General features: G+C 46.3%; 1 protein-coding gene across 3 annotated transcripts in view; it reads left to right on the top strand.

Annotated features, from left to right (window-relative positions):
* The first annotated feature begins 221 nt into the window (after nucleotides 1–221).
* The window catches only part of RIN2 (Ras and Rab interactor 2), an 83,045-nt gene continuing 63,407 nt past the window's right edge, over nucleotides 222–19,859 (top strand). Inside the window, exon 1 of one of the 3 annotated variants that reach the window (XM_050895010.1) lies at nucleotides 222–255. The gene's annotated coding sequence lies outside the window, so the exon portion shown is untranslated. Of the gene's footprint in view, nucleotides 256–512; nucleotides 548–7,703; nucleotides 7,754–19,859 lie in introns of those variants that run through there. The other 2 variants (XM_050895008.1, XM_050895009.1) reach the window with 2 other exon arrangements.

Below are 19,859 nucleotides of genomic sequence, written 5' to 3'. Positions count from 1 at the left end.
CGGCCCGCCTGTGAGGATGGCGTCGCCAGGCCGGCCGTACCGATCGCCCCGGGCCCGGCGGCCGCGAAGGGAGGGCCGGGCGCGGCGGCGGCGGCGGGAGGCAGGCGCAGGGCGCAGGCGCCTGGCCCCAGCGGGAGGAGGGGGGGGGGCGGCCTGAGCCGAGCCGAGCGGAGCGGCGGGCACAAAGCCGCGGCCTCTCCCCGTGCCCCGGGGCGGCTCTCGCCAGCGCTGCCCGTTGCTGGCCGGCGCTGCGAGGTGAGGGGCTGGGCGAGGACGCGGGAAGTCGGGCGGCTGCGGGGATCGCGGCCCGGCGGGGGTAAGGGGGGCGGGCCGGGGACGGAGCCGGAGCCGGGGCCGGGCGGAGGGGGCCGTTTGAAACCGCCTCCCCGAAAACGCCCCGCGGGAGCGGGCGGGCGGGCCGGCCGGGGGAAAGGAGGGCCGCGGAGCAGGCCGGGGCCGCGGCGGTGCCGGGAGCGGGCTGAGCCCCGGCGGCCGCTGGTGCCGCGGGGTGCTGGGAAGCATCGCCCTCTGCCCCGGCGGGACGCAGGTGAGGAGCCAGGCTGCAGCCGGTGCTCTCTTCCTCGCCCCCTTCCCCAGCTCGGCGGCTTCCTCCTCCTCCTCCTCCTGCGGCGGCCGCGGAGCAAGGGAAGGCCGGCTCGGGCGCGTCTCCCTGCGGCGCTTCCCGGGGGACGCGCTCCGGGGCCCGCGCACCCCGGGCTGGTGCTCCGCTGCTCGGCGCCAGGCCTCTGCGCGGGGGCTCGGGGCTGCCTGCCTGCCTGCCTGCCTGGGGACCCCGCTGCCTGCCTGCCTGCCTGCCTGGCTGGGGAGCCCGTTGCCTGCCTGCCTGCCTGGCTGGGGAGCCCGTTGCCTGCCTGCCTGCCTGCCTGCCTGGGGACCCCGTTGCCTGCCTGCTTGGCTGGCTGGCTGGGGACCCCGTTGCCTGCCTGCTTGGCTGGCTGGCTGGGGACCCCGTTGCCTGCCTGCTTGGCTGGCTGGCTGGCTGCCTGGCTGGCGACCCCCCTGCCTGCCTGCCTGCCTGCTTGGCTGCCTGGCTGGGGACCCCGCTGGCTGGCTGGGGACCCCCGCTGCCTGCCCGCCCGCCTGGGGACCCTTGTTGCATGCTTCCAGCTGCGCCGTCCAGCCCGCCTTCCTCCTGCTGCTCTTCCCGTCTGTGTAACTAGGTCATACAGACTTGGAAGGAAGAAGCTTTGTGCGCGTTTGCAGCGCGGTGCTAACCCAGCTGAGGACCTGTGGGCAGTACAGCCGTACGCGCTGTAAACAGCAGTTTAGCTAGGCTTAACGAAGAGTTCTTGGTCTGGGCATCTGCATCCCTTTTCTGACTGGAATAGGGGTTCCTGGGGCCCAAAAGACAGGGGTACAATGTATGTCTTGCAAGTTCCTCTTCTTAAATGTTTCCTTATAACTATTATGGTAAAAGTTTATTTTAAATCACACAGGTCTGATTTGATAGATGTAGAAAAGCAGAAGGTGTACTTTCCTCTGTCAGCTTGATTTCTTTGTCTTCTCACCCTTCCAAGCTACTCAGCTCTTGTTTGTTTTATTTGCATATTTCCTGAAGTGTAACTCTTAATCCCTTTTAAGTAAGGAACATCTTTATGCGCCTCTGCCAGCACAGCTGTGTTGACGAGGATTGAGCAAAACATGATTTCCACCTGGTATTTCTGTGCGGGCAAAAGCCCCGGGGGGTCAGCAGGACAGTGCTTGCGGGAGCGCCCGGTCTCCATCGGAACATAGGTTGTGGGGAACAGCTGAGGGACGCGTGACTGGAGTTAATGGTATTTGCAGAAGTGCACGTTTGCCCGGGTGTAGGCTGTAAGGCTGATGAGGCAGTGCTTAGAAGGGCAGGTACTCAGAGCTGTAGGCTCTACCGCTCCGCAGCAACTCCAGGTCAGCAATGTCTGCGCTGACTCTGTGAGTAATTCCCTGTTTTGCTGGGATAAAATATGCCAGTGTAGCCGTGGAACCAAGCTCTTACCTTTCCTCAGGCCAGATCTATGTTAAGTTTCATTAGTTTTAGATCTACTTAGCTCTAAAAATATTTAACTGTTAATAGCTTACTTGGCACCTGAATATTGAATTAGGCGAGCAGGAAGACTATGGTAAATAGAGTTGTCTGTTAATCACATAGCTACGCAAGAAAACCGTGCTGTGATTCTGAAGACATTTATATGGAACAGTCCCCTGTGCTTCACCGTATGTAATCCTAGGATGTATTTAATTTTATTGAGAGGATTTGTATTCAATCTACTGCCTCACTCTTTGTGTTAATTAAAAGCATAAACTAAGTAATAATTACCAAGAATATCGACAATATTGACTCTTCTGAAAGTGATGATGGAACAGCTGTGTGGAACAAGATTCCTGTGTGTTGCTAGGAGTGCACTCACCAAATGGGTTTTGAGGCTGACGTTTTTCTTCAAGGGACGTTTGTAGGTTTCAGTCTGTTTATATTTGGTAAACTTGTAAACGTTTGCATTTTTTTGTTTGGTTTTGCCCCTCACCAGGTGTGGGGTCAGGCGGTACTGTTGGAAATGGGCTTCCAGGGGAAGGTATCCCTGGTAGGTCAGTCTGTCAAGACTCGGTTGTGCAGTAGCTGTAATGTAGGTTTCCTCTCCGGCTAAGGCTTTAAAAGGACAGCTAGCATAAATATTAGTCTGTGCTGAGAAATTGATCCTGTCAAGCTTCAGGATTTCAAGGGTGCTTGAAAAACTTCTGGTGGCTTGAGAAACTTTTGTGCTGAACAAGATGCAAACCCAGGAATGCATAATCTCTGCTATTCAGAGCACAGGTGGCCCAACCCTGGGGGGTTTGGTTTTGTTGGTTTGGTTTGTTTTCTTTTTTCTCTTAGGAGTTCAAATTCTCTTGCACCAGGGCTATGCCGTGTGAGTGGTATGAGGCCGTGCTCCTGGCACGGCCGGATACGGTGCGTCGGGGGGCTCTCGTGCCTGACTTTGGATTGCTTTATCGCCCTGTTGCACTGCTAGCCGGCTCGGTGTCCCTCGCTCCAGCTCTGAGGTCCCACTAGGAGGTGTGTTCATGGTCTCTGTGTGAAGCTCTGCTCCAGTGTCCCCCTCCCTGGCTCGCTGAAGCATATCGTGTGTGATCAGCTGTGTGAGGGTTTTGGTGTGTGGCTAACAGGACCAGGAAGGTTGGCTTCTGTTGCTCTCAAGTATGTCTTAATGTAGAAGATGACTAGCTCTTTTACTTAAGGCTCGGGGGCATTTTTGGATTGTTTCTAAAGACGGATCAAATATAGTAGTTACTAAGGCACTGAATGAATAGTATGGTGATTAAATTTTTCACAAGGAAGTTACTGCTTTAAAAAAAAAAAGGTAGAACAGTGCTGTAAATATAGCACTTAAAGAGCTTCTGTTACCTACTAGAATAGTAGCTGTCACATCGTAGTGATAAGTAATGTAATTCATCTCCCATCAGCAGGAGGGAATTGATAGAGTACTATATGAAGCAGATATGGTCTCAGTCCTTTTCTTGACATACGTTACCAAACCGCAGTCACAGCTTATTAGCCCTGTAGGATCACGGAGGGGCTCCAGATCAGGAGCCGAAAGGGGCTCAACAGCAAAATAGTGGTCTTACCTTCCGGACATAGTGACTGCAAGAACGGAGTGGAGCAACATACAGAAAACTGGTTCTGTGGTCATGTGTATTGCAGGCTCTGTGGTTGTGTAGGACTTGCTTGTGGCTCTAAATACTTGGCATACCGTACAGATCTTGAAAATGAGGGGTCTACATACCTCTAACCTGTAATTGGAGATTTATCAAGATGTGTGTCTCAAAAAACCCTCAAATTCCTTACTTAAGAGCTGCTTGGGGAGAATGCTAAGCAGAGTCAAGTGTTGCCAGTTAAACCGTTTGTTTTGTTCAAGTCACTTATTCAATTGGTAGTGTGTATCGGGAGAGGGGACGGAAGTGTAACTAAATATTTGGCACCCTGTGTTAAACTGAGTCATTGTGTAACAGAACACAGAGGTGATGTAGTAGGAATTGGATGGATATGAGGCGCTAATTTCCAATACATGTCTTAGTTTAGAACACTGAAAATAAATTACTCCTGACACATGCAATGCTGCAGCAAGACACTTAATGCAATACAGTTATCCCGTATCTTCTTATGGAGCACATTACTGAGAGCTGGAAAGGATGTCACGTCTGCTTCTTGGCGTTTATGGTGCTTATGACCTAGAGTAGGACTACTTACGGCCATTAGTTTTATCTGATATTGTACCACCTGCAGTTACCCAATCTTAAGGCACGCTGGTTCAGCCTACCATACTTGTTCAGGGGTCTGAGTAGGTGCAGTTTGGGCAGGACAAGGAGAAAGGGCTGGCAGGGACATGGCATTTTCTTTGTTTCTCGGCTGCCGTGAGCCGCAACACGGTTTGTTTGTGGAAGGGCAGCTGCTACCGCTTCGCATTCTTGGCTGTAGAGTCTGAAGTGCTGATGTGGTCTGATCCAGCTTTTGGTCTGGGCCCTGTGTGACGCTTACCTGGCAGGGGAGACATTCTGTTCTATAACCCAGCCCATTTTAATTTGGCTTGGAGGGCCTCTTGCAGATGGACCGAGACAAACACGTACAGTCTTTCCCCTACCTTCTTGTTCCGCAACGCTGCCACAGAAATGAAAGGTGATGAAGGACCTACCGGGCATCACGGCAAGTCTCGGCCCATGACTGCCTCCGCACTGGACCTCCTGCCCTGAAGAGCATCTTCTCTCCCAGCTGATGGCATGGTTGGCAAGACGGAGACAAAGGTTCATGCAGCGCGGAAGCGCGAGTCCTTTCCTCCTCCAGGCGCTGCGCTGCTTGACCCAGTCATGGCAGCCCTTGTGAAAGGCGCCTGTAGAGCGCGCGTGCGCGCTGCCGCTCACGTTCGTGAGCCGTCACCCTGTGGCCTGCAGCGCTTTGTCGGGGAGGATAAGGCTCGACTCGCTAAGCACCAAATGTTGCCCTGACGGGTGTGCTTCTCTGGCCTGCTCAGCTCAGCAGGCTTGCAGCTGCGGGGCCGGCGTGTGGTGGCGGCGGCGGCGAGGGCCTTCCCCCGCTGTGGCAGCGGTCCCTGTGGCGTGGGCAGGCATGGCGGGCCCCGGGCTGGCCCCATCGCCCCAGCAGCTCTGGCCCAGCCTCCCCTTTGACGCCCTTCTTGTGGAAGCAGGGCTGGTCTGCCTTTCCCGTTCGTAGGGTGTCGTGGCTGAGAAGAGCTCCTGGGTGGGAGCGGGGTGAGGAGGAGGAGGAGGTTGGTGAAGGGGGCTGATGGCTGAGAGAGGGGCCGTTTGGCTCAGCGGTGGGTTAGGGGGGTTACTCCAAAACCCGCGCCCGAGGAGGCGGAGGAAGCAGGGCAGGAGTCTCAGCGCAGAAGTGTTGGTAACTGCCTTTTTTCCAGCCAGGTGGTGTTGCCCGAAGTTTTCAGGCAAAACAAAAAGCAGAATAACGTGGCATCGCGTTCCCAGGATCTCTGCCGCTTGGAAAGGGCGTTGTTTGTGAGGATCGTTCTGCAGTGGAAGGAGGGTGAGCCTGGTTCTCCTCTCTTGGCAGTAAGTTTTATACTTACTCTGCGGCTTAACTTCAAGGGAGTTGCTCCTGAATTTCTGCTGTTAGTTGTGAATGCTGAATCAAGCCCAAGAGCTTGGTTTTATCCTCGTAACTTTCTGTTGCTTTTTGTAGTTTGTATGAGCCTGCATACATAAAGCCCATGCTTAACTCTTTTAAATAAAATTGAAAATTTTGCAGGATGGCTAAAGCCGTATTTCTGTCCATTTTGGTTTTTTTTTTCTCACGTATCATTTATTGAAAGTTTGTGAAAAGATTTAAATGTGTTCTCTAAGAAAAGTGACTAAAATTGATTGTCTTGTAATTGCAAAACTGATAGTATATCCATTTGTTTTGTGCTTAGGAGAAGCTGGGGAATTTTTTTTGTCTGCTATTCAGTCTAAGTTAGTTTGATTTGTAGTTATTTGAAAGTGATCGTCTGTCTACTGCAATGCTTTGAAAAGAAGCTGGCTGATAGAGGCGGCGTGGATTTTGGTGGTTTTGTTTTTCTGCCTTGAGATCAGCAGGGAGAAATTACACATAAAGGAAAAGAAATTGTGGAGCTGCAGTCACATTCTCTTGGTAGGTTCATTCTGTTTTTTTTGGAAATGCCATTCTAAAGAAGTAGCTCAGTCGAAAATTACTGAGCAGTAATGCTATACCGTTCTCTTTGAAGCTGGTAGGGATTCTACCGTCAGTGTCAATATGGGAGAGGAGTATGAAGATATCACCATGATAGAGTGAAAGTAGCAAAAGGAAGTTACTGGAGTCCTATCGGTCCTCTAGCAGGAGTGACAGTATTTTGTGAGATGTAATTATCGTATATGATTTGGAATTGGTGAACCCGTTTGTGCTGGGTGTGGCGTGAAAAGGCTGTTAATGATGCTGCACCATGGGGGATTCTGGTCTGTGAAGATGATGTATAACAAGAGGGTAGGATGAGACAAAGGAGGTGCATTTTTCCACCCGATCTTGGAACAGGATTTCCAAGATAGCCTTGTAAATGAAAGTTCTTGGAAGATGTCTTACCTGTGTCTTGTCTCTGAAGAGTAAAAGACCTGCTTTGCACATGAGCAGGTGTCGTCTTCCTGAGTTCTGAAAAGTCTGAAAGCATTGAATCATTTTGTATGATATTTAAAAATTGAGGGACAAATCCTTAGCTGCAAATTACTGTTGCTCCATTACAACCAGTGGAGCACTGTACATTGACTCTGGTGAGGGATGCTAACAACCGTCTCCCCCAATCTCATGTATACAGGCTTAGAGGCAGAAACAACTTTATTCTGAGGGGCTTTCCTCAAAAAAAAAAAACCCAAACCAAAACAAAAAAAAAACCCCACAACCAAACAAAAAACCAAACAAAACCAAAAAAAAAGGCTATTCTTGCTCCTCACTCCACCAGCTCCAGAATGTGAATGTCATCTGGCCAAATGCCCAGGACTAAACACAGTGCTCTAAACATGGTCTCACAAGTGGCTTGGAAAAGAAAAAACAAAAACTTTTTGGACTTTTAAATGGTTCTCTTGCTTTTTTTCCATCCAAAATGATGTCTTTGGCTTCAACTTTATATTTGCTGAAGACAAATCCGTGCTTTCCAGTAATTAACTCCATGGCTCTTTGACCTTGACTTTGTTGAAACATACTTCCAACATGAGAATAACCCGAAGTCTTACTGGTTTTCTTCTCACGCATGATGTGCATCACGTGTGCTGACATTCGCTTTCGTAACTTGCCTGCGGATCTGTAGCCTTGCTTCCTCTTATTCTTTGCTTAATAATTTCTCTTAATGGATCATGCTTTTTGAGCATATGCCAAACATGTATTGAAATACATTTGAGAACGAACGTGTGGAAAGCAATGGGCATATTTGCTTGACTGACTTGGTTGTGTTCCTCACTGAGCTTACTGTTTCAGATGAAGACTGGGAGCTGTGGAGCGTGTGAGGATGGCAGAAGGCAGGTCTGAGGGAGCGATCAGAGCAGCACATTGAGTCAGTGCGTGGAGAAATGTTATTTACCATAGAAGAGGACCCTCTGTTATCTCCCTGCCCTGCGGGCGCCTGGTCAGGCGTTTAAGGCAAAAGCCAAATGCTCTGGCGTGGCGTGGTTCCTCCGGTGTGGAGCAATGGACAGAGTTGCCAGCTGTTGTTTTCCAGCTCAGCCTGTGCCCCTGGGCCGATGTGGCAAGGTACTGCCTTTTACTCAAGCTTCGTGCTGATTCTGTAAGTGAGCCTTGGGATAACTTTAACTTAGGAATTAAATAAGGCCCAGACTGTGGTCTGGGTATGCCTGCTGCCAGTTTTGGATCTGCTTGTGTGGGGAAACTGCTCACCACTTTTTACAAAGAACTTAAGGTTTTTTTTAAACTGAATTTCTCTTTTTTTTTTTTTTTTTTTTTTTTTAATCCAACCACAAAACAAAACCATAACCTTCACGAAAATAAACATGCATCCTTTTGCCAGCTGGGGCATTGGCATGCTTTATGATGCATAACTTGCTGAGACCGTAATTTCTTAGGAAAACAGTTAGATATTGGCAACTATGAGATGCCAACACTCAGTAAATTGTCATAATAAGCTATTTTAGCTACAGCTGGGGATTTAAAAAAAAATAATAATTTCTTCACAATGTTCACAGCAGTTAATTCAAGATGAAAAATCACAATTTGAGCACTTTGAAAAGCTTGGGAGAAGGAAGCCAGGGCTCTTGCAGCGTGTGTGCGAAGGGCCCCACCTGCTTGGTTTGCCTGTCTGGGAACCTTCAGGGTGCTCTGGATTATTTAAGTTGTGTCTGCCCGTGTGCCACAGTATAGTGCCAACTTTGTACGTAGGCTTTGCTAGCATCTGTCTAGAGACAGCTCTTTAAAGTCGTGGTTGTTTTGGAAGTTGACAAAGAGTTCAGTTTTGGGAGGTGTGAGTAGAAAATGTGAATTTTCAGTCCTGTGACTTTTAATGCTGATATTTTGAACTTGATTGACTGAAATAGTAGCGGCAGTAAAACTCATATCCTGCAGTGTTTCTCTGAATGTGTGTTAGAGCTGGGAGTTGCTGCTGAAGTCTTCGTGAGCTGCTTTTAAATAACTGAAATTTTAGAAAATTATCTTTGAGCCACGAGTGAACCTTTCCGCTAGTTAAATATGTCGGACTTGTAAAACTGTGAAGTCGATTACGAATGTGGGTCAAGAGTCTACTAGCCCCTCTCCCGTGTCCCAGAACGGTGCCATCCCTGCCTGCCCTGCCATGGGAGAAATAGACCGTGGCTCTACTTTAAAGTGGGGTAGAATCTGGGAACTTTTAATACAATAAAAAGCATGAACAAAAGTTATTGCACAGCAGCAATGTTTGAGTCTTACCAACTCATCCTGAGGAGTTACGCAGGAAGCCTCAGTTCTAACTTGTATTGGTGATCTTCATTTTGTATAGTACATACTTCTTTGCAAACTGCGTTGCTTGGAATTTTTGGCTTGTTTGATCGGAGGAAAAAAAGAAAATTCACCGTCAAGGGAGCAGCTAGCTTTCCTTTGGTTAATTCAAATTTTCTATTTAGTGGTTCCATAAAAATTCTTAATTCACGTTTGTTGCACTGATAAATGCACAGGTCATCCATTTTGGCGGGAATTCCCTACAAAGATGTTCTCAGTATTTGTTTTGCAGTGTGTCCCTTAAAATGTTTAACTTCATTGCAAATTTTTTTCTAGAAGGTATGATCTGCCAAGATAAATACTTGGTTTGTTATTGCGCGGATTAATTTTTTGATGTCTATGTGAAAAACGTTATTTCATCCCTTGGTGTTTCATGAATGACTGGGCATATGTTAGCTATCACTTACAGTGTATTTCCCATATGGTTAACAACAGCTTTGGAAGCCAGAGAAGTGTTTCAGCTCTATCTTGCATGTCTTGTTCCTTGCTAAAGATAGTATACTAGCATGTGCACACCCTTTTGGCAGACATACCGGGCATCCTCCTTTACCGCCGGTAGTCTTCTATCTGCCAGCCATAGTCTAGACTTGAGAACCATTGCATTTACCCCGCTCCACAGTGAGCTGGAGGCGTGGTTGTTTTTTTTTTTTGCTTTTTTTAGTATCACAGCCTGAGAGCCAGGTCTGAATTCAGCCTTTTATTGAAGGTTTCGTTCAGGCCAAGGAATACATAATATTGTGTCAAGTCCACTGACGCTCTGTGTGTTGCTTTTATAATGCTCTGTGTTTTGCTTAGCGTTTAAAGTCGTTTTGCATGTTTTACGAACAGACAGTAGGTGATAGTTGTCCTTCAATAGTTACTATAATTTAGTAATAATGGCTAGAACACAATTAGTTCTAATGTTGACCATCTAATAATAATGTTCCTGGCAGGCTTTTGGTTACGCGACTGGAGTACGGAATGTAAAACTAAGGAAAAGTCTTGGGCCTTGGGATAAGCTGAGTGGTACATTTAACTGAGGATTGCCGGACGGAGACACTAACTTGAGAAGTAGTGAACTGAAGAAAGTAGTCTTAATATCAACACACTGTTTCATACCGCCTTTTCCTTCACAAAAGCATGTGTTTATCAGTGTAGTTACAACTCCTGCTGGGAGGCAGCCCATCAGTTGTGGTGGGAAGACTCCTTGGGTTTTCATTTTGTTGGGCCTTCCCGTTCCCACGCGCGCGTAGATGTCGCGTGCCCTGGACAGTTCTGTCCGTGAGGACGTTTCCTTTCCAGGCAGGGACAGGCTTGTAACACTGGTTATGAGTGTCTCCTCTGTGTCGAGGCAGAGCGTGCCCTTCGGGCCCAACAGAATGGGAAGATAGCCTTTATTTCGCTAGCGGAAATCTTCGTTTGGAACATTTTACTGGCATCTGGTGCGTTAAAAGGACAATGAATTTAAGAAAGGTAGATTGTAGGTTCAGCTCATGCTCAGTAAACTTTCCATTCAGCAAGGTATTTATAGATGTAGAATTTTAGCTATGAGTGGTCCATCAGTTTTTCTCTGTTCGTGCTTTTCCTAATTGACGCACATCATTAGATGAGCTTTAATGCAGCACAGGCCAACAGATCGCGTTTAACTCTTGAAACTATGGTAAAGGTCCTGACAAAAATAAAATGCCAAGTCTAGCAACTTACAGGTTGTATACGCTATCCCTGACATCTGTAAAGCCCTATTTAGTCTGAATGTACAATCTCCAAAGAAAGACCATGTAAAGTTTTGGCAAAGTTCATTGTGTATGGTGCCCGTGGGGTGACTCCTTCAGTGTTTTATGGAATCCCTTGCTCTTATTCATCCACTGTCCGGTGGCTAGCACAGAAAGCTGGTCGTCAGTTGAAAGCTTTTTGTCTCAAGCTTGCCAGCTTTTAATTGACGGCAATATGGTTATTTGCTTGGCTACTTAAACCCATTTCTAGGCTAGCATCTTTTTCCTGCCTTTCAAACAATCATTAACCCGAGCAAGACCTTAGACCTTCCTCTTTCAGATCCAGCTCAGCAAAGTATCCGCACTGGAGTCAGTGCCGCTCTAGTGTGTTGAGTCCTTGGGTCTCTGTTGTGAATGTGTAGGCTGATTCCTAATTGCACATCAGATGATCATTGTTTAAATGCCGGACCTCCCAAGGCTCCACGTAAATGTCTTGGGTTGTTGGAAAGTGGCAAAGTTACCGTTTCCAGGGGCAGTCTCTTAGGTTCCAGCCTTGGTGGTCATGAAATGGCAAATTAAACTGTTACTGTTGCAGGCCTGAATATGATACGGTGGTGTCACTGTAATTGGTATGCGGGTGTGAAATGTGTGAGTGCAAGGATAGGTATGTTTCTGTGTGAATTTACGCATTTGAGGGAGGTTGGAGAGAGATTTTTTTTGTGGCAAGCTGCTAAGAAGCACGGCAGCTGTTTGAAGGTGCTCGTGGGCTTGGAATGCATTTCTGATCAAGAGATTAACGAGCAGAAGTTGTCAAAAGTTCACTGAACGTGCAGGCCTCAAACGAGTAGCTGTTGCTGCTGAATTCTGCAGTGCTGGTAGCACCGGGTAGTCGGTGTTTGGTGCTGTACCAAGAAGCAATGGTAGAAAGCTTAGTCTAACATGTCACTGGCAGGCTGGGCAAAGCATGGAAGGAGAAACGGAATTGCAGAGTGAAAAGTGATTTATAGGTTTTTAAAGCTGGATTACAATCTGAGTCTCTTTCCGCTCTGCAGTGCCAAACAATAGATTCCCTGGACAAGAGGGGGACCGCTGCAGTTATATTCTGCAGAACATAACTTTTATCTGAAGGGGAGAAGGGGAAAAAAAAAAAAATTGGTTCTAGCCCTTGAAGCTAAGAATAAATGTGGGAAACATGAGCTGAATGCAGTCAGACTGGCAGCAGGCAGCAGCTGCTGCTGTTACGCTTTCGGCTGTAAAGGCAAGCGACAAAGCTTCGCTCCGGCTTGAACCCTGCGGACGCCCGGCTGACTGTCACAGCCCCGCTGGGCTGCTGAAGGAGGGGATGGGAAGAGCGGACCAGCGGTCCCTCGAGGCTTGTGCTTTCCTGGTTGTCGGGGGGTACTCGGCATCAAATGGCAGCTAATTACTTGGGGGGCGAGGGGTGTTGGCCTCAGCAGGGTCTTTCTGGGCGGCTCCGGTTGTCCTGTGTGCAGGCCTTGGGGGAAATAATGGCGTAGGCTTGATTTCTGTGTTGAGGAGGAAGCGGATACCAGCTCCTTGCTGGGCATTGTTCACGTTCAGCTTCTTCAGCAGGGGTTGGGGTAGGACTTTACGAGTAGGAGGAGAGAGAGGACAGTGATCCTGCCCACGTGAGGTCATGGTCCACGAACTGTGAAAGAAAGATGTTTATTTTTCTCCTTGATTTGCCTTTTCATGCTATGGTTTTGGAAGGAAGGCAGGATGGGAAAGAAATAATGAGTTTTCGGGGTGGATTGAGTTCCCCTAGCTCAGTCACAGCAGGTCGAGTTACTCACTTGGGAGATTCGTGACTCCCCGGAGACATGGGTTTGTGTTTGTGCAGGCGATACATCATAGCTGAGGTACAGAGGAATAGAGAGAAATGAACTTGTTGGTGTTTATTTTAAGAGTGGTTGATAGACTTTGAAGGTTTTTTTTCATGTTGCTGAATTTATACGAAGAAGCTGTATAAAAATAACTGGCACCAGATGTAGAAGCAATAAAGTAATGCCGTGTTAAGTCTTGAAACTGTGGTATGTAACCACAAGAACTATTTTCACCCATTGGCAGCTTTCTCTTTATTATCGGCAGAAAGAGAATGATGGAATTTGTTAGCTGTTCAACAATTTAATTTTTCATTTGTAAAAGGACCAGGTAAACCTGTATCCCAGTATGCTTAGTCCCAGCTCCCCACGCACAACGATTGCCAATGTTTCGTTGCTAGCAGTCATGGGAATCTTCTGGTACCAGTGTGTCAGCAGGAATTAAACCCAGAAAATATCTTGTCATCTGGCAGCTGCCTCACTTTCTGGGTTTGACCGCATTTGATTCAGAACAGAAAGAAAAAAAAGTGACGTTAACAAACTCTTTATCTGACCTACGTACATAACGTAACCCCCCCGATACAGTAAACATGCGGAGTCACCAATGTGTTTTGCTTCAGAATGGTCCGCTGTTGTCAGTACTTTGACCGAGTTTCACCATTTCAACAAGCGAGGCTTATTTTCTTCTGAAACACTTATTTCGAAACAGTTTGTCCCAGGAGAGAGAAAAGAAATTGTTTACACAAGCAAACTAATAGTGGAGAATTAAACACCCACGCTTCCTTCTTCAGGAGTTCCCCTGCTCGTCGTTTCTATGAACTCATAAATCCAGCGAGGAAAGAGAACCTTTTGGTAGTGATCAAATGGGTCTTGATGTGACTGCTGATGCTGCTGAGGAAGCAAAGTTTGGCGACGATGATATTCCCTGTACCACTGGGGGATCAAAAATAGATTGGACAGAGAAGAGAAAACTGCTCGTCCCAAAATCTAGGCAGGGGGAGGACCTTCTTTCTTCCTTGTCTGGATGAAGACAGCCTGGGAGAGGCTTTAAGCCTTTCTCTTTACCGTAAGAGCCAGTTGGTGCCTGTAGCGTCAATACTTCCCTCTTCGCATATGGGAGTGTATATGTCCTGGTCTTTTGAGGGAGTTGAGGAAAAAAGCAGATGGGTGAGTTATTGGGGTGATGATCTTGGACCACCTTCTCAAATACGAATGTGATGTTGGAAGAAGGGGGAGGGATGAGAAGGCTGCTCAAACCTGTGTAAAGTGTCGGATCTTGGAGATGTCACGTAATAGGAAATACATCTGTCTTTCCAGGATCCTTATGCAGATGGCTAGGGAGAAAGGGGTAGAAAAGGAGAAGAGCTTTAGTAGGAAGTAGGAAATAGCGAAAACAGCAAAATGTGAAGAGAATTGGGTTGGTGGATGGAAAACTTACAAGTACAGGGAAGAGAGCTGGCAAAGTCATGGGGTTTCATCCCCGGGGGTTCAGCTGCAAGAGTGAGGGCAAGTTGGGTGTAGGGGCTGGGCTACGAGAGACTGGGGCTGGTCAGGATAAGCAGAGTGAGAGGCGAGAGCTATTGATGGACAACCTGATGGAGAAAGGGAAGAGGGCTGGGAAAGCGGCAGTAACCTTTGCATTGCTGATGAATTGCAAGTCAGTAGTGACAGAAGATGATGGAGGTACCCGCGATGGTTATCAGAGGGAAAAGCTATAGGGAGAGGTCAGAGGGAACAGTTGTCCTCTGAAGGAGGATCGAGAAGAGCAACGTGAGGACAGGAAGGAGGACCTGTGTGTACGTGACTTGGAAGTTACACAGATTGAGACCCAAGCCAGGAAGCTTGGTTGCGGCTAACATTGTCAGTCCCGTGGTGTATATATAAAAAACAGGAAGAGGAGTGGAATTAACTAGGGACAGATATTTCAACAGCCTTCAGCTTTGAATTTCCTGGGTTTCATTGGCATGTGTCATAACCTTTTTGTTTTCACTATTTCTTTTTTTTTTTTCCCCCTAAATAAATAGGATGGAAGAAGAAACAATGAACAGTGTTTATCAGAATAGTATGTCATGTTTGGCTTCTCATTTATTTGGTGAAAGTATATTTAGAAAGTAAATCGTAGATTCTAAATATTTGAGTATCTGAAACTCCCTTGTCCCTCAAAAAGAAAACATCTCCCAAATGAATCCCCCAGCCCCCCAATAAGCAGTTAGTTCAGTTGTATGAAAAAAAACCATAATTAAAGTAATATTTCAGAGCATAGTTGGTCAAAGTTGTGGGTGAATTTTCTCATAAAACAATCACTCTTTATAACCATTCTTATAGTCTTGATCCTCATGGGAAACGTACAGGCGCCTCAAATGATTTTGAGGATTTAAACTTCCTTCCTCGTTTTTTCAAATAGGTCAGGTAGGGGCAATACCTTGCATTATGCTAGCTGCAGACTTTGTTCGGAAGAACCGTTAGCTTGCCCTATTTATGCCTCCCCCCTGCCCCCAGCCGGATCCTCAAACAGACAAGAAGTAAAGACTGTTCAAATTAAGTCTGTTTTCTCCCTGGGATCTTGTGTGTGGTTTTTTGTTTTTTTTTTTTAAACTCCTGGTAACATTATGAAGTGAGTCTAGGCATTTCATCTCCTATGATGTGTATGTGGCATAGCTGAAAGGACAATGAGAAGGCTGTGCTTTGGCGTTTGTCCTGCTTGCTGTGTTGGCACACTTGTACGAGAGTGAACTGACTCACCGACATGGCTCAGGCTGGTTTTTTTCCACTCTGCGTAGTCAAAGCGTGTGTGGTTCAGGAACAAATTACGCATTCTGAGCTTGATGGTGGCTTTCCCTCTACATAATACAGGTTAGCAGCACTGTGTTGTAGTAGTGCAGAAGATGTGAAGTCTCTAGTGGGGCTAACCCAGTTCACCAGTCTGTGTCTCTAAAGCCAAGACAAAGAGTGATGCAAGCTTTCTACATTGAGTAGCTTATCTGTTCATTGCTAGTGGATCCTAACTAGGTGAGGTCAGTGAAAACTCTCTCTGGTATAGGCATAAGTGTTTTGCTGTCTGGTATACTTACGTGGGAGGTCTTTGTATGGAGAGCAATGAGTTTGGTTGAATGAAGTGAAAGATTTTCTTGCAGTCTTTTCTGTGCACAACACAAAATAAATAGATCAAGACGTAAGCACTGGTCTTTTAAAGTTTTTCTGGGGAAAATATTTTCTTTTGTTTGTTGAGAAATAAGTCTTTTACTGGTACTCAGCTTCACGGTTTGCTGTGTTTGTGCACTGATTCTACAAGAAAAGCTGGTCACCGCTTTGGAAGTATGCCACTAAAAGTGGTGCTTAACGCAGTCAATAGTGTTCTGCAAAAATAAGTAGTGAGTGCTGAGTGAATAAAGCAGCAGACTGTCCGTAATGCCTGATGTACAGCTGTCTGAACAGCGCAACCGCAAAAACTTGCACGTGATTTTCCTCATATAGGCTGTTTGATTACATTAACCTCTTGGTCAGAAGGCAATAGTGGGAATGTAGCTAATGACATGCAAATACAATTTGTTCTTGAACAAAAAGCACATCCACAACTGCGTAGCTTGAGTCCACTCAAGTTAGTCACTTGGTGTGGACCTGGTGTAACTCAGTATGTAGGAAGCTTTGCATTCTTAAACAGGCATGTTGAAAATGGATCCTTTCAAGATCCAAGAATTTCAGCAGATTGACACTAGCTGACCCAGAGCACTGAGTCTGCTTGTTTTAGGGGGGAAAAATGAAGTTCAATTGCTCTAATCTTTTTCTGTTTATTTAAACTTAGATAAATGTCCGCATATCACTCGCTAGGTGAGCTGCCAATTTTTTGTATGCATTTTCCAAGGGTGGATAAATAATAGCTGTGGTTTGTTTAGTCAAGTTGTCCCTGTAGAAAATGGACATCCAAACTTTTCTTGCTCCTGCTGACACATAGCTCCAATAGTACACTGAATCGTTTGCTCAGAGTTCAGAGCTTTCTGCGCCTGGAGATGTTTTCTCACCCAGCCTGTGTGTTTGTGTACTCAAGTGTGTATCATTTGCTAATAAATACGAAGCTAAAAGTCTTATTCATTATTTAAGCTGATAAGATGCTTTTTGATTTTTGTGCTTTTTATTGGGTTATGCAAATGTAGTAATTCCTGTGTGACGAAAAGTAAAAAACGGGTTTTGGAGGGGTCGGGGGCTCCCACCCCTGTGAGAAACTGAAAAGGAAAAAATAATGCTTTTCCTCTGATAACCTGTTCTTTCAACACAAGCAAACAAAAAAGCCAAAAAAAAAAAAGTGAAGCAATGTGGAACGTGAGGTCTTATACTTGATTTTATTACTTGTTGCGTATTAAATAGAAATTCAAGAAAATACTCCAGTGGTGAATGGGAACACACACGCACCTTTGTGAAGTCTTGGCAGAAACCAGAGGTTGGAAGGGGCTTCCAGAGGTCAGCTCGTCCAGCCCTCCTTCCAGTCGGATCAGGGTGCTCGGGACCTTGGCCCGCTGAGTTTTCAATACCTCCAAAGGTGGAGACGCCTCAGCCTCCCCGGGTCCCTGTTCCAGTGTTTGAACGGCCTTGCGGTGCAACTCTTTTCCTCTTATGGTGAGTTGAAAGCTCCCGTGTTCCGCTTTGCCCTTTGTCTCTTGTCCTTCTGGTGATGTGCTTTTGAGATGAGTTTGGCTCCCTTCTCTGCACCCTCCCGTTAGGGAGTTGTAGGCAGCATTAAAATATCTCCTAGCAGAGCATTACGGAACAAAGATTTCGTTGAAATGAGCCAAATGGGTGTAGCACTTCGTTGTAGTTTGGGGGTAGTGTGTGCGTGTGCGCGTGTCTCAGTGGAAGCGAGTTTCCTTCACATGCGCTTTTGATATTCATTCTTCTTTTACGTGGCCTCGTCCTGTTTCTTTGTGCTATGTCCCGCTCCTCTCATACCTTTCTTTCCTCTGTACGTGCCCTGATGACAGTCAAGGGTTATCATACGTCACCCCCATCATTACAGTATCTGAAACTCTCAGTGCTAAGTGGTTTACACCTTGAAAAAACCCTGTGATGTGGGGCAGTACTGTTCCCAGTTTTCACGGGAAGCGAAGACTAGTTATGTATCAAAGTTCTCACAGGATCTGAGACCAGTTTCTTAAATCTTGAGAGTGCATTAACCACTGGGACTTTTTGTCTTAATGGAACCGTGCATGGGGTCAAAGAGGGCACATATGCTTCCTGAAATCACAAAACCATCTTTCTCTTTTAAAGATGGTGCCATGCTGTTTACATTTGTCTCATTTTAGATACACACGTAATCCGAACAGTGGTTCAAATGCTCCCCTCGCCATTGGACTGATTCTTTTTAAAAGGGGCGGGAGGATGAGGTAGCAGCAGGATTTGCAAAGCAAGCCAGCCTGGGCTGCTGGCAGCGTGAGCGTCGACGCTGGCTGGTGCTGCGGAACGTGATGGTGGCTTTCTCCAGTGCTGCAGGGGGTGAAGGCTGTCACTTTGGCACTGGTGCTACTTAAGGTAACTTAACCTGCTGGCTAATACGTAATCACGTCAGTGAGGACGCTAGTGTTGAGTCCAGGCTTGCACAGCTGTAGTATCCTGTGGGCTGTGTGTCTTGGGACGTGTTATTGTGCAGCTCCTCGATACTGTGAACGTGGTTTTTGGTATACAGCCTGCGTTTGTATGGTCCACGAAATTACTATTTCATGTAATGTGCTAATAGCTTGAATAAAGAAAAAAGAGTGAAGTTGTTCCTAACTAATACTAAGGGCTGAACTGAGAAGTGGCCTAGGTAGTTACACGTCTTAACAGTTTTTTACCAAGAAATTCAAATATTAGCCCTTACCATGGACTCAGCTGAAATAAAGCTGCTGTGTATTTAACTGCTTTAACTTACTACACTCAGAGGAAGAGCAGCCTGTATACTGAAGAGTAGCAGCTACTGTCACTGGGAGCTATCTGAAAAACAAGGTGTCAAGTGTAATACGTTCCTGACGAGCTGATTCCATAGCTCATAGGTAAAACATTAGATCAGTGGGGATCCAGTGGCACAATTTACATATTTTCTTTTGAACGTGTCACACAGAAGATGAGCCTAAGGTCAACGCCAGAATAAGAACATGCTGTATGTTCCCTAGTTAATCGTTGCCTTGACGTCTCGTGCTATGCTGAAGTTGAGGTGCACAGCAAATGACACTTTTGGCGTTTGTATTCAGTGGGCTCAGGGTGAGCAGTACGAGCTTTTGAATAGAGCTTGGAATAACAGATGTGCTCAGTGACTTACGGGTTTCTTACAGGCTGCTCTTGCGTACTGTTTAGTGTGCTCTGTACTGAACCTCATTCCAATACTTGTGGACATCGCTGGAAATCTTTCTGTTGATTTTATGAAACACGGGATGTAGCTTCTTAGGCATGGGCTGCCTCCTGAACAATAGTTTACTCCTTTTAACTACAGAGTTGATCAAAGAATAATCTTTGCAAAACATTTCTTAAGGAATAATGAAACAGTTGCTTGCAATTATAAAATAGTGATTTTCTTACGGGGAGACACCTGTTAAGCAGATCAGTGATGCAACAAACAAGTAGAAAGTGCTATGCATTATAACTGAAAGAAGCTGTGTTTTGTCATTGTTCAGTGGTGTACAAAGTATTTAACATTTGATTTTATTATTTTTTTTAATAGTGAAGAGCCTAAAAGATATTTAGGGTCATCTGTGAACTGAAAAAAAATATGTAGCTTTTGCAGTTCTCTTAAGGTCACTTTTTCTCTCTTGCAATCCATGGCTAATTTTTACTTTTAAGGTCAAACAAACAACTTTTAGTTCTGTCTACCCTTCCCCCCCCGCTTCTGTGTGCTGCTTTGGGTAAACAAATGGAATCCTTTTCAACGAATTGTATGAGGAAGGATTTTTTCAAAAGCAATTTGTTTTGCCCTATCCCTGAAAAGGGAATTGCTTTTATTGGAAATCAGCTGAAACTTACTCCTCAGTATTTCTGAAAACACTGAGCAAAATGAGTGAGAGCTTTGATGTACATAATACTCTGCCACACTGGAGAAATGTTTTAAAATAAGAGTAATGCATGTTTTAGAGCGCTGGAGAAATTTAGCCATCTGACGTTGGTGAAACAGTTTGGACCCGATGATGAGTGCCAGAAATGCAATCTTTACTGCTTATGCTAACCTGAGTAATGTTATAGGACGGTACACATAGTCTGTGGTGCCTGTTTCACTGCCTCTGGTACCACGCACTGGAAGTATGTATTAGCACTTGATGGACCTGAAGTGCGGAATGCTATAAATAGTGTGCTTGGCTGTGCAGAGAAGTTGTGCTTCTGTTA

Source organism: Gymnogyps californianus, chromosome 3 (genome assembly GCF_018139145.2).
Source record: "Gymnogyps californianus isolate 813 chromosome 3, ASM1813914v2, whole genome shotgun sequence".
Lineage (NCBI taxonomy): Eukaryota > Metazoa > Chordata > Aves > Accipitriformes > Cathartidae > Gymnogyps > Gymnogyps californianus.
This window is presented reverse-complemented; position numbering and strand designations above follow the sequence as displayed.